Source organism: Lissotriton helveticus, chromosome 10, assembly GCF_964261635.1.
Source record: "Lissotriton helveticus chromosome 10, aLisHel1.1, whole genome shotgun sequence".
Taxonomy (NCBI): domain Eukaryota; kingdom Metazoa; phylum Chordata; class Amphibia; order Caudata; family Salamandridae; genus Lissotriton; species Lissotriton helveticus.
In genome coordinates, this window is record NC_136071.1 from 746174657 (window position 1) to 746190130 (window position 15474).

Here is a 15474-nt window from a genome sequence, read left to right on the forward strand (position 1 = left end):
GGACTGGAGCAGCTGGTCAACACGCCCACCCACAGAGCTGGACACACCCTTGATCCCATCTTCTTGGGAGGGACAAACTTCCATTCCAGCCACACAACCCAGACCCTTGGACGGACACCACTGCGTCCAATTCACCTTCAACACTACCACCGCACCTAAGCCCCCCCGGATCCCGCCACGAAGTAACTGGAGCAAGGTAACAAAGGAACACCTCAACACCACCCCCTCCAAGACCCCACAGCGCCACGACCGACACCCACTCCGCAGCCATGGAACATCACCGCTGGATCTCCTGCTGTGCCTACAAACTCGCACTCTTCCGCCACTCCACCAAACAATGCCCCCTGAAGTCTGCCTGGTTCACCACAGAACTGCAAGATGCCAGACGATCCTGCAGAAGCCTAGAGAAAACCTGGCAAAACAAAAAAAAAACTGAAGCACGGAACAACCACAGGATTGCTCTGAAGGAATACCACCAGCTCATAAGAGAAACCAAACAGACCTTCATAGGAGACAAAGTCCAGATCAACGTGACCAACACCAAGGAACTGTTCAACGTCAAACAGCAGTTCGCGAAACACCCCAGCGAAGCCACGGACGTCACGCCTTCCCAGGAACTCTGTGACAAGCTCAGCTCCTACTCCCACCTGAAGATCAAGGTCCTGTATGACAACTTCAGCGAACAGATGCCTGACACCACCACCCCTACTCCACGGATAAGCCATCCATCACGACCTGAAATCCCGACACCATAGAACACATCACCGCGACCATGAAGAAAACCCACTCAGGAACCCCTGCAGACCCCTGCCCCTGCACATATTCCACAGGGCCGCTGCCGCCATCTCACCTGAACTAGGACGGACCATCAACGCCTCCCTCATGTCCGACATCTTCACAGATGACTGGAAGCGGGCGGATGTCAAACTCCTCCTCAAGAAGCCAATGGCCGACCCGACAGACCTGAAAAACTACTTGCCCATCTCTCTCCTCCCCTTAGTGGCCAAAGTCACCGAGAGACTCATAAACGCTCAACTGACCGCCTTCATCAAAGAAAACTCCATCCCGGACACTTCCCAGTCTGAATTCCACAGCAACCACAGCACTGAGACTGCCCTCCTCGCAGCCACCGACGGCATCCGTATGCTACTCGACCAGGGTCACACTGCGACCCTCATCCTGCTAGACCTCTCTGCAGCCTTCGATCCTGTCTCATATCGCACACTCATCATCAACCATCATCAAAAATTCTTTATTCGGCATTTTAGATTAACGCCATAAAAGTACGGGTAAAAATTACAGTAATGTACAGAAAAAAATGACAGTAATGTACAATTTAAAAAAGGATACAAAAACTATTACTCTTACAATTCATTCATTGGGCCCGTCTCCCCCCCCCCCACATATTAGTAAAAATTATGGGGGTGTTTTACCCAACGAGTCCCTCTAGTGTCTCTTAGTTTTTCTGCTAACCTTAAGAAGTTCGTCACGGAAAATAAGGTCAGGGGATCCTGGACCATTTGTAAATGCAGCAGGGCCTCCTTCGCATGCCTGCATTTGGCCTTTTTCAGCAAGCTTACTAGAAAACGGCATCTGGGCAGTGAATAAAATGGACATAGTAATACAAAATGAAGGGTATCCTGTGGAGATCGTTAATCGCAGCCGCAGGGACCCTTTGACTCAACTGAATTCGTAAAACCTGCCGGATCGGCTAATAAATGATGTAAAAATTTGAGCCTAAAAAGTGTGATTAAGAATCTGTCCTGGGCGTTTTGTATGAGGGCAAGGTAAGGCTCTATTCCTTCACAGGTCCTCACTAAACCATGGGCATTGACTGATTGTTTGCCCCATCCCTACCTTCTCTGGCTAAGGCTTTGTGTTTGAAAAACATCTCCTTAACCTGATCCCGACTTGTTATGCCAGTCGGCATCAGAAAAAGGTCCTTACAGCTGATACTTTTCAAAGCTCCCTTTATATACTTCAGCCACGGAATATTCATTCCCCTATCCCTCCCAGGCAATCCGTGATTATTTGCTTAGTCAGCCTAGCTTCTGGGTTAACCCAGATCTTTAACCATGCTAGCAAGGGCCTGCTCTCCACCCTGTCCTCTATAAACGCTCCACCCAGTTCTTCATGTATGATATAAGAGGATACGCACTGTGGGACTTTGAGGAGCCTTCTCAGATATTTGTTCTTCTCTATCTGCAACTTGTCTGCATTAACAATTCCCCACAGTTTTGCCCCATACGCCGCTTTAGAGTAGCAAATTGAATTGTATAGAGTCATCATTTGCTCCGGCGACCATCGCCCTAGTCTGTGACCAAAATTCATTATTGCCCCTGAACTAGATATTAGCTTGTTGCATCGTTCCTCAATCAGTGATTTAAAATGTAAGCTCCTATCAAATAAAATGCCCAGGTACGAAAAAGACTGTACCTTCGCTAAACTGAATTCACCTATTCTGTAATTAAATTTTTTTCTGGGTTTAGTCCCCATCTCCATGACATACGACTTAGTCAAGTTGGCAGATAAATCTAAACTGGTCATAAAATCCACAAAACCGTCTATCAATCGCTGTAGTCCCAGTGGAGTGCGTCCCAACAGGACTGTGTCGTCTGCGTAAAGCAGGACAGGGATTGCTCTCCTACCTACTCTGGGTGAATCCACTTTTAAGCTTCTTAATAATTCTTCTAGGCCATTAATATACAGGGAGAACAGGAACGGGGCCAAAAGACACCCCTGTCTTACCCCACTAGTACAAATAAAAGGCTCGGTATTACTGCCATCCAGGTTGTACCTAACTTTGGCCGATGTATTCCAAGGCAAAGCTCTCAGGATCCTAATAAGTTCTTGATCCGCCCCTAGGTTAGACATTAAGTCCCACAGCTTCTCCCTGTTCATACAGTCGAAAGCTGCGGCCAGATCCATAAAGGCTAAGTAAGCCGCTTTATTGTTGGCAATGGTGTATTTTGCCACTAATAAGTATAGGTTTAGGCATTGGTCTGTCGTTGATCTATTGGCCCTAAATCCGTATTGAACATCAGTAAGGATGTGATGGTCCTCAACCCAACTCATCAGGTGATTTAAAACAACTCGACCCAGCACCTTAGCAGTCACGTCTATCAAGGAGATAGGACGATAGCATTGGGGGCTATCTCTATTCCCCTTTTTAAAGATGGGGACTATTATGGCCATTGACCATGAGCGGAGTAACCCTGAAACTATGGCAGCATTTCTTACTCTTGTTAGGACTGGCCCCCATAGGTCCACCTTGCTTAGCAAAAGATCCGGAGGGATCCCATCTGGTCCCGGAGCCTTATTTCGAGTGAGGCCCAGGATACCCGCGATAATCTCTTCGAGGGTAAATTCTAGCGCCACCTTCCACCTCCCCCTACCCTCCTCATTCTCCTGTATCTCGGTGTTCCCCCTATTATGTAGCCCTCTAAAGTGCTCCACCCACTGTTCAGGAAGCACATTAGATGCTATCTGGGGGCTATTTGTGTCTTGAAAGCAATGATTATTGACTATCTTCCAGAAGGTGGACAGGTCTTTCCGTTCAGCAGCCCCTCTCAGGTCCTCCCACGTTTGAGTTTGGAGTGCGTTCTTCCGGCACCTTACTGCCTGCTTGTGCGCATAACCCTCTGTTTATCCCTGGGCTTATATTTAAGGGTAGCTCTTAGGTTCCTCTGAGCTAAAGAGCACCCTCTATCAAACCACCTGGGATCATTTTTACTCTTACCCTGCACTGTCGTCTGCATAAGGCCCTCTATCAACCGCCCTATTTCTTCAAATGCCTCCACTAAAGGGGTCCTTCCACTGCTGTGTCTAGGCACACCTTCAGGAGCTGTTTCCCCTCTTCCGCGAGGGACTTATAAAAGCTTTCTCCATTAAGCCTAGACCATTTCAGGCATCTGCCTTGATCTGTAACCTTCTCTGTATTTGTCCCCACTCTGCTCCTTATGACCTTACTAGCTCCTCACCCATGCCTAAAAATCCCTCAACAACATTGGGCCCAAATACCTCAACGAGAGAGTATCCTTCCACGTACCCAAGAGGCACCTCCACTCCGTCCACCTCACCCTGGCAGAAGTACCCCACATCTGCAGAAATAGGACCGGCTGGAGAGCCTTCTCCTACATTGTGGCCAAGACCCGGAACAATCTCCATGTGAACATTAAATGCTCCCCGACCCTTCACACTTTCAGGAAGGACCTCAACACCTGACTCTTCGACTGATCCGGAGCTGCTCCCTCCCCGTGCCTTGAGACCCTCACGGGTGGGTAGCTTTATAAACGCCTGATTGATTGAATGGTTAAAGTAACGTTATAGTTAGGTATGTTAAAAAAGATCTGTTTATGTTTTAAAAAACTAAAACTTAGAAATGTAATAAAAAACTAAGGTTAAAGTAATGTTATAGTTAGGTGAAAATGTCAGTTTCAACATTAACATTTTGAACTAAACAAAACACAGAAATTCATCAGTTAAACTTGCACCCCTATCAGCCACTGCTTATGACTTTACATATTACATCACTTATGACATGTTCTGAGACATCCTTTATGCCATTACTGATGACATAATTAATTATAGCATAATAAAGAGGACCAGCCAATGTATACACTTTCTACCACTGTTGTTACACTGGAGTTAGTTTGTTCAAGTCCTTAATGTAATTATTTTTCTTAATATCTATTGGACTGTATTTAGAATTGTAAATGTGACTCTACCCTACACCCTTAAAATGTAAGTATTTTCCCTTGTGATTATAGGATTGTAGTTATCAGAGTGTATCGGAATATTATTTGTTTATGTTTTTGGATTGGAATTTTGTTTACATTTTTAATAGTTATTACCAAAAATAATATTTTAATTTTATTTATATAAAAATGTAACTTTTTAAAGGCAATATTTAGTTTTTTAAGTGTGTTTTGTGTTTAAAAATGTTTTAATGTGCGTGTCTGTTTGATGTATATTATTATTATTATTATTAAGTTACTTTTTTAAAAGTAATTTTAATTGCTTTACAATTATACAGTGTGCCTTTATATTTCACAGAATTTATAATAATTGAACATGCTTAAAATATTTTAAATGCATAATATTATTCATTAATTATTGTTTTTTACTTGGAACAAAAATTCTATTCAATGTTAAAGTGCATTTATATAACTACAGTTTTTTTTATAGTGGCATGTTTTTGTATGATTTCTTTCTTGTATTAAATAAATAAATATTCATATTTTTGTACAATGTAGATATTTTTAAATGTATTACAAAATAAAACTTTTTTTACTTTATAGTATACTGTTAAATGTATTTATTGATTGTTACTTACTAGTCTAATATCAATATTTCAGTCTGTGATATTTTTGTACTTTACATTGTAAGTATGTAAAAATGTCGTCGTAGAAGCGTTTTGACCCTGTCTGATAAGCACACTCCCCTACTTCCTATGCGCATATTTATTTGACTCACCCTTGTTGTCATTACCTTGTATCTCCTAGTCTCCCTACGGTATTTAACATATACACATAACTATCCACAGTTGGTGGGGTTCTGGATAAAGTACTCCCAAGCCAGACCTGGCAATCAACTGTGCTTGTCTGGCAATGTAGATGTTTAGCACCTAGGTGGCTTGATTTGACCCAATGTTTTGATCTGCTTAGTCCTTGTTTATGCGTTTTACTTAGTGGTCTCACAATCTCAATTTCCTCTGGAGGGAAGACCACTGTCTTCCCTCCTTTGCCATCAAGTTTTGTCTTTTAAAGGCATACATATTTTAAGCTGAACCCACTGGCAACCTTGCATTATTTAATATCCAACTTTTAAAGTATTGTGAATATCCTAAACTGAGAAGAAAAGCAAGTTACCTAAGAAAAACATTGACACTGAAAACTGAATTCTGAATGTGTTGATATCTTCTTGAAGCTAAATTGCAGTAGTTATAATATGTTTTACTCATCTTTTTTCTTATAGCAAAGAGCTAATGACAACAAACAATACAATGAGAGTCATAAATGTAATACATCTGTGGGTAGGGTGAATTTAAATTAAGCCAGAGTAATTTGCATAATTTCAGGATTTTGCATTATGCTTGTTATGCAATATTCCCTATATGACAACAATAAAATAAATTCAGAATTTGGCAAAAAACCTGACCTCCTGTATTTCTATTGCATTGCCATTTCTTTTTGTCTGACCTTCACCAATACAATAAGAGCCTCTATCAAACACCGATGTCGATGTGTGGGCCTCCTTGCAATGGAAGCTCGTCTGCAATTGCTCAAAAACACATCCAACCCCAAAACAAATGTGACTCTGCCTCAGGGGCCAGCAGCTGGCCCTGAGTCACCACTCCCCTTGCACAAAAAGAAATACTCTGGCCTGCCTACCAACGGGCATGCAGCGAGTCTCCCATCAACCTCTCACGCAAAAAGAAAATACAGACCCACCACTCATTCGGCATGCAGAGGGATCCTAACAACATTTCCACCCCCGCACCAGAAAGAAAAACTCTGGCAGGCCACCAATGTGTAATGCAAAAACAACATTTGATGGACAGAATGCAGAACAATGTCATACATTCACCCCAGTACAGAGATCTGGGCCTAAATCCATAGTTGTTTTGCTCACCATGCCAGTTGAGCCCAGCCATATGCAAATCAGTCTTGAGCCTGTGCCGCATGGGAACAGTCCAGCCCGAACTGCCAAGCCAGGTCCTCCCTGGACTGGAAACAAGCATCCTAGGACCGGTTTCAGACTTTCAGCCCTCATCAGCCAGTATAGCTTGATTCCAGTGGCATGGAGAGCACGGGACTCACGCCTGAGCATACCTGTCCCACTCGGGGTGACAATTGCAAAAACAACAGTTGATGGACAGAATGCAGATCAATGTCATACATTCACTCCAGTACAGAGATCTGGGACTAAATCTATCGTTTTTTCACTCACCATGCATTCCAGTTTGAACTCAGCCAAATGCAAATCAGTCTTGATCCTGTGCCACATGGGAAGAGTCCAGCCCGAACTGCCAAGCCAGGTCCTCCCTGGACTGGAAACAAGCATCATAGGACCAGTTTCGGGCTTTCAGCCCTCATCAGCCAGGATAACTTGATTCCAGTGGCATGGAGAGCACAGGACTCACGTCTGAGCATACCCGTCCCACTCAGGGTGACAAATGCAAAGACAAAAGTTGGTGGACAGAATGCAGAACAATGTCATACATTCACCCCAGTACAGAGACCTGGACGTAAATCCATTGTTTTGTGCTCACCATGCCATTCCAGTTTGAACCCAGCCATATGCAAATCAGTCTTGACCCTGTGCCCCATGGGAACAGTCCAGCTTGAACTGCCAAGCCAGGTCCTCCCTGGACTGGAAACAAGCATCCTAGGACAGTTTTCGGGCTTTCAGCCCTCATCAGCCAGGATAGCTTGATTCCAGTGGCATGGAGAGCACGGGACTCACATTTGAGCATACCCGTCCCACTCAGGGTGACAAATGCAAAAACAACAGTTGATAGACAGAATGCAGAACAATGTCATACATTCACCCCAGTACAGAGATCTGGGCCTAAATCCATCGCTGTTTTTTGCTCACCATGCCATTCTAGTTTGAATCCAGCCATATGCAAATCAGTCTTGACTCTGTGCCCCATGGGAACAGTCCAGCCCGAACTGCCAAGCCAGGTCCTCCCTGGACTGGAAACAAGCATCCTAGGACCGGTTTCGGACTTTCAGCCCTCATCAGCCAGGATAGCTTGATTCCAGTGGCATGTAGGGCACGGGACTCACGTCTGAGCATGCCCGTCCCACTCGGGGTGACAAATGCAAAAACAACAGTTGATGGACAGAATGCAGAACAATGTCATACATTCCAGAAACCGGTCCTAGGATGCTTGATTCCGGTCCAGGGAAGACATGGCTTGGCAGTTCGGGCTGGACTGTTCCCATGAGGCACAGGGTCAGGACTGATTTGCATATGGCCATTTCTGAACTAGGGTGGCTTGGTGAGCAAAATAACGATGGATTAAACCCAGATCTGTGACTGGGGCTCAATGTTTTGCCATTGTGCAACATTCCGTCCATCATCTTGTGTGTTTTGCTGTTCACCCTAAGTGGGATGGGTATGCCCAGACGTGGGTCCCTTGCTCACTACGCCACTAGAGTCAAGCTATCCTTCCTGAAGACGGCTGATAGCCAGAAACGGTCCTAGGATGCTTGATTCCGGTCCAGGGAAGACATGGCTTGGCAGTTCGGGATGGACTGTTCCCATGAGGCACAGGGTCAAGACTGATTTGCATATGGCCATGTCTAAACTGGGGTGGCTTGGTGTGCAAAATAACAATGGACTAAACCCAGCTCTGTGACTGGCGGTGAATGTTTTGACATTGTGCAACTTCCGTCCATCATCTTGTGTGTTTTGATGTTTACCCTATGTGGGAAGGGTATGCCCAGACATGGGTCCCGTGCTCACTACGCCACTGGAGTCGAGCTATCCTGGCTGAAGACAGCTGATAGCCAGAAACCGGTCCTAGGATGCTTGATTCCGGTCCAGGGAAGGCATAGCTTGGCAGTTCAAGCTGGACTGTACTCATGAGGCACAGGGTCAAGACTGATTTGCATATAGACATATCTAAACTGGGGTGGCTTGGTGAGCAAAATAACGATGGATTAAACCAAGATCTGTGACTGGGGGTGAATGTTTTTCCATTGTGCAACATTCCGTCCATCATCTTGTGTGTTTTGCTGTTCACCCTATGTGGGAAGGGTATGCCCAGACGTGGGTCCCGTGCTCACTACGCCACTGGAGTCAAGCTATCCAGACTGAAGACGGCTGATAGCCAGAAACAGGTCCTAGGATGCTTGATTCCGGTCCAGAGAAGACATGGCTTGGCAGTTCGGGCTGGACTGTTCCCATGAGGTACAGGGTCAAGACTGATTTGCATATTGCCATGTCGGAACTGGGGGGGCTTGGCGAGCAAAGTAACGATGGATTAAACTAGTCCTGGTCAAAGCACTACGCTGCGCTCGCGTAGTTTGCGAAGTTTGTGCAACTTCCCACTACGCGAGCTGCACGTAGTACAGTGCGAACAGGCGTAGCGTAGTGCAGCGGTCATTTCTTGCTTGCGCGCGGTCCTCAAAGTCAAGTTGGCGACCGCGAGCAAGCAAAATGACATCCTGGCGAGACTTTTTCCTCGTTCGTGATCAGCAATATCAAGTTGCCGATCGCGACCGTGGAAAATAAACCTCCCTGCGAGATGCTCAATGCGGGGAGGTCTGTTTTCTCATTGCGAGTGGTCGCGTAAGCTCATGACCGCTCGCAATGAGAAACTACCAGTCCGCCTTGAGAAAGCTGCCTCTCTAGGAAAAATCTTCTCGAGCGGCAGACAACTAAAGCTCACACTGTGCAAGAGGCCGTTTTCAATTAATGCACAGTGCCGGATGCTTGTCCGCAATGTGCAATCATTGAAAATGGCATCTTGCACAGTGCGAACATGCTACTATGCAGTTCGCGTAGTGCTACGCGTAGCTCACGTAGTGCGAAGTGCACTTCGCAAAGCGCTATTTCGCAAACTACGCCTTAGATTAAACCCAGATCTGCGACTGGGGGGTGAATGTTTTGCCATTGTGCAACATTCCGACCATCATCTTGTGTGTTTTGCTGTTCTCCCTAAGTGGGAAGGGTATGCCCAGACGTGAGTCCCGTGCTAACTATGCCACTGGAGTCAAGCTATCCAGGCTGAAGATGGCTGATAGCCCGAATCTGGTCCTAGGAAGCTTGATACCGGTCCAGGGAAGATATGGCTTGGCAATTCAGGCTGGACTGTTCCCATGAGGCACAGGGACAAGACTGATTTGCATATGGCCATGACTGAACTGGTGTGGCTTGGTGAGCAAAATATTGAAGGATTAAACCCAGATCTGTGACTGGGGGTGAATGTTTTGCCATTGTGCAACATTCCGTCCATCATCTTGTGTGTTTTCCTGCTCACCTTATGTGGGAAGGGTATGTCCAGATGTGGGTCCCGTGCTCACTACGCCAATGGAGTCAAGCTATCCTGGCTGAAGACGGCTTATAGCCAGAAACCGGTCGTAGGATGCTTAATTCCAGTCCAGGGAAGACATGGCTTGGCAGTTCAGGCTTGACTGTTCCCATGAGGCACAGGGTCAAGACAGATTTGCATATAGCCATGACTGAACTGGGGTGGCTTGGTGACCAAAAAAACGATGGATTAAACCCAGATCTGTGACTGGGGGGTGAATGTTTTGCCATTGTGCAACATTCCGTACATCATCTTGTGTGTTTTGCTGTTCACCCTATGTGGGAAGGGTATGCCCAGACGTGGGTCCCGTGCTCACTGCGCCACTGGAGTCAAGCTATCCTGGCTGAAGGCAGCTGATAGCCGGAAACCGGTCCTAGGATGCTTGATTCTGGTCCAAGGAAGACATGGCTTGGCAGTTCGTGCTGGAATGTTCCCATGAGGCACAGGGTCAAGACTGATTGGCATATGGCCATATCTGAACTGGGATGGCTTTGTGAGCAAAATAAGGATGGATTAAACCCATATCTGTAACTGGGGGTGTATGTTAATGTTAATGTTAATGTTAATGTTATATAGATTTATGGAGCACACGGCTGCCCCAGCCAAGGGGCGTCCCGGCCATTGTGCAACATTCCGTCCATCATCTTGTGTGTTTTGCTGTTCACCCTATGTGGTAAGGGTATGCCCAGACGTGGGTCCCGTGCTCACTACTCCTCTGGAGTCAAGCTACCCTGGCTGAAGACGGCTGATAGCCAGAAACCAGTCCTAGGATGCTTGATTCTGGTCCAGGGAAGACATGGCTTGGCAGTTCTGGCTTGACTGTTCCCATGAGGCACAGGGTCAAGACTGATTTGTATATGGCCATGTCTGAACTGGGGTTGCTTGGTGAGCAAAATAATGCTGGATTAAACCCAGATCTGTGACTGGGGCGAATGTTTTGCCATTGTGCACATTGTGCAACATTACGTCCATCATCTTGTGTGTTTTGCTGTTCACCTCTACAAGGATAGCCAATACAGCCTATGGGGTACGTAGGCCCCAGGGCATGAGGTAGATCAGGCCCTAATCTTACTTACTTGGTGGGTGAACTCAGAGGGTAGACTTTTGATTCTTGAGGGTGGGAGTCAACGCTTCCAGCATGTCAAAGTGCATGGGATCACTGTCATTGCTTTGAGACACCAGGGCCAGTTAGACCATGGTAGCGGAAATGCTGGATTCTCCAGAGCAGGTCACTGGTCAGGTTTGTATGGTAACCCAGGTCCTGTGGCAGGAATTTCTCTGCCCCATGATCCTGGTATCCCTAGAGTGCTCACTCACTGTATCCTAGGGAATGAGTTGCCATGGGTGATAGAAGATCTAGGCGGAGTAGCCTCCTGGGTGACCTGAAAGATTAGACATCTAGGCATGCCAAACCCAACGAGAGGGTACAGAGACCAAGTTGGAGGAGTGATTGCAGGAAGGACTCACCCCTGACTCCTGTTCAGCTTCAGGGTACAGATCCTAGGCTGAGATGATCAGTCCTAGGCTACCACCTCTGAGCTGGTGTGTAGGGGAGTGGAAGAATGGTGCTTAGCCCCCGTGGCTATATTCCCCCTACTCCGAGAAACCTCAGAGAGCCCTGGATGGCCTGGCTCTTGACACAGACAGCTGTCAGTGGCATCTGTTGGTTGTTGATGCCCTTATGAGCAGAATTTTCCTTGGGTTGGGGACAGAATTCTATCCGAGGGGTGGAATGGGCCAAATCACTTTGTTGGTCATGGTGGTACTGTCTGCCTACTGTGATGCATCTCTGTGCAAGTTAAGTTTTGGTGCTTCACAGATGGGGTCCACAGATGAGGAGAAGGGTTCCCAATGAGTCATTTCAGCAGCTCAGGAGATAGTAGACAGAGGGATCCAACTGAATTTATAGTTGCATAGACGTGTAAAGGCCTCTGTAGTAGAGGGCTATTGTCCATATTTTATTGCCTAATCAGGGAAGTCCATCAAGGTACTGATTAGTATCCCCTGGCTTTAGGCTGGACTGGAGTTGTGTTGGACCTAGCCCTCTCTGTGGGGTCCCCACAAAATATTTTGCCTTTTCCCCTTCACCTGTTTTAAAATGTGTTTTTGCTGCTGTTAGGACTCTGTGCACTTTAACACTGCTAACCAGTGCTAACGTGCTTGTGCTCTCTTCTTAAAACATGGCAGAACTGGCTTATTCCCAATTGGTAAATTGAATTTACTTGTAAGTCCCTAGTAAAGTGGCACAACCTATACCGGGACCCTATAAATAAAACGCTCCTAGTGGATCTGTAAATGCAAAAGGAATAATTGATAAACGTAATGCTGAACATTGCAAACATTCACCCCAGTCACATAGACTTAGGTTTAATCCATTGTTCTTGGCTCACCACGCCACCCCAGTTTGGACCCAGCCATATGTAAATCAGTAATGACCCTGTGCCTCACGGGAACAGCCCAGCCCGAACTGCCAAGCCAGGTCCTCCCTAGACCAGAAACAAGCATCCTGGGAGCGGTTTCGGGGCATAACCCCTTATCAGCCAGGCTAGCATGAATCCGGTGGTGCTGTGAGCATGGGACCCATTTCTCGGCATACTCTTCCCACTTAGGGCGACAAATGGGATGGATATGCTCAGATGTGGGTCCCGTGCTCTCCATGCCATGCAGAGAACCATTACACAATTGCAGAGAAGGAGCTATTGGCCATCAAAGAGGCATTTAGGGAGTGGAGACATTACCTGATGGGAAGGATCACCAAAATGTGCAGTTTATTAAAGCAGTAAGATTACTCAAACCTCGATAGCTATGGTGGATGCTCTTCCTTTCAGAGTTTGATTTTGTAGTGCCCTTCAAAAACACAAGAGTGTTACAGTGATTTCAGTGGCCTACAGTACAAGTGGATGTTCAAAATATGCTAAAGAGATGTGAGTAATGCAATCAAGCTAAGCCAGAACATACACAACCTCAAGGTTTACTCCAGCCACTACCTACTCTAAGGACCCCTTGGGAATACATATCATTGGACTTTATTGTAGGACAACAAAAGATAAAGGATGCACCACCATTTTAAGTATTAATAGATAGTCTTACAAAGATGGGACACTTAATTTCTTGTCCACAACTCCCATCCTGGGGCCAGTTAGCTTGTCTTCTGCGATTAAACATAGTGTAATTACTAGGTTTACCCACAGTTATTGTGTCTGACAGAGGCTTACAATTTACCAGTCAATTCTGCAAAGTAGGGTGTTCCACGCTTAAAATATCTTCCAATAGGTCTACAAGTTTCGACATTCAGACTGATGGTCAGACAGAATGTCTGAAATAAACCTTTAAACAGTATCTACAATGTTATGCGGATGGCACTAAACACTCTTGGGTAAACGTACTTTGGCTAGTAGAAGTAGCCTATAATAGTGCTAGACATAGTTCCATCAAAGTGGCTCCATTTTATTGTACCTTTGGCTTTTAACCTGGGTTTGTTTCTTTATTACATCCTGCACTATCTGAGCAAATTCCGAATATCCAAGAGAGAAAAAATTGAATATAGAGTACCTTAAAGATGGCACAAAAACACCTGAAAGAAGCCAAGGTACGATATAACAAATATGTAGACAAACACCAACTGTAGGAGGGTAGAATCTGCTTACTACAGTTAGCCCCACTTTTTGCTGGTGTTTCACTGTTTCTCGACTTTAGTCTGGCTGGGGTCCTGCTAGTCAGGATCCCAGCCTAGCTGCTTCCCCTCTAAAATGATTGCATGTACTTTAGGTATACTCCAGATTGGGTCTTTGGTTCCCCTTGTGGGTCCCTGGTATATGGTACCTTAGGTACTAAGGGCATAGGTAACTCAGAGGCCTACCTGGGGCTGAATCATGTATTATGCCACCCCTGGGAAGCCTTCCAAAATGGCACCACAGGTCTGCCACTGCAGCCTGGGTAAGGTGGTGCATGCACCCCCTACTAAGATATAGGTTACATATATCTACCTTTTATCACGGACACATATAAACCTATCAGTCACTCCTATTGCAGGCCTCATCAATCTAGAAGGCAGAGTGCTTGGTTTTGTGTGAGAGGGTGCCCATGCATGAGCAGGACCCCTCTGCTGCTTTTGGAATCTATTCTCTGAGGCTGTTCTGTGATGCAGCCAGACCATATACTCTTAAGTGCATTATAACCTCACGGTAAATGATAACTTTGGAATGGCTGCATGGAAACATGTCAAACACTTTGGAATCCTACCCCTCCCCCCTGCCAGTCGAGTTGGCGAGTGTAGAATTCCACCCTTCCAAAGGGAGAGACATGGGCACATTGGTCTAACCGGTAATAGTTTAAAAGAGTCCTGGTATCACAAAATGGATGCCACAGGCACATGTCTGACGTCCTGCTGCTGGATGAAACTCAGGCAGGGGAGGCCTGGACAATAGGTTTCCTGTCACAGGGAGGTGTAACCACCTCCCAGACAGGATTTAGTGTATTGGGGCTGGATGTGTGCATTCATAGAATGCTTTTCAGAAGGTGCTGGGGGCTAGTAGTCCAAGCCCTGAGCAGCTGGGGGCTAGTAGTCCAAGCCCCGAGCACCATCTGCACCAAAGATAGTGGGCCTACACTCCATGAGTGTTCCGTGAACCTGCTTCTAGCATTTCCACTTGAGGCCCCTTTGCGATCCGTCTATGGTGGGTCCCCACGAAGGTAAGTCTTCTTTCCTTTGGTCTTTCCTGATTGCTCCAGATGTCCCCTGACTCCCCACCGAGTGGTGAGTCCCTCAGACCTTGCTGGTCTGCACCAAAGCCATTCTTTGCTTTCTGCGTGGGTTGCTGTTGCCGAGGCTTGTTGGGTCCAATCCAGAAACCGACACAGCAGTACTCAACATCCTTTGTGGGAAAGCTCGAATCTAGCATCTGGTTGTTGTCGACACCTCCTGGTCCTCGTGGCTGAAGAGTCAAGCTTCACCTTCTTCACCTGAAATCACCCGACATCGGTGAGCATCCGCTCATCGCCTTCCAGGTCACTGGCTAGTGACCCAGACTCTCTCCCCTCTGCTCTCAGGTTCTTCTCATCCTTGATACAGGCTTGGATCCACCCGGACACTTTCAACTTTGTTGCCAGCAGCACTTTGCAGCAGATCACCATTGAACTCGACGACGAAACCCGACACCTATGCACCCGACTTCCCTGGGTGAGGTAACTTGAGTACTCTGGTGCTCCCATGGGTATTGACTCTAGAACTGCCTAGTTCTAAAGGGGTTTGCTCCAAGTCCTCTTCTAAGTGTCCTTTATCTTTAAAATTCCAACCACAACTTCCCCCATAGAAGTTAATGGTAATTTGAGGCTGTGTTTAGACACTGCATGCGTCCCCTGTGGGTCGCTTCTGTCACTACCTTGGGTGGTTCCTGGTGGCCCCAGAGGTTTTAAAGGCTCTAGGCCTT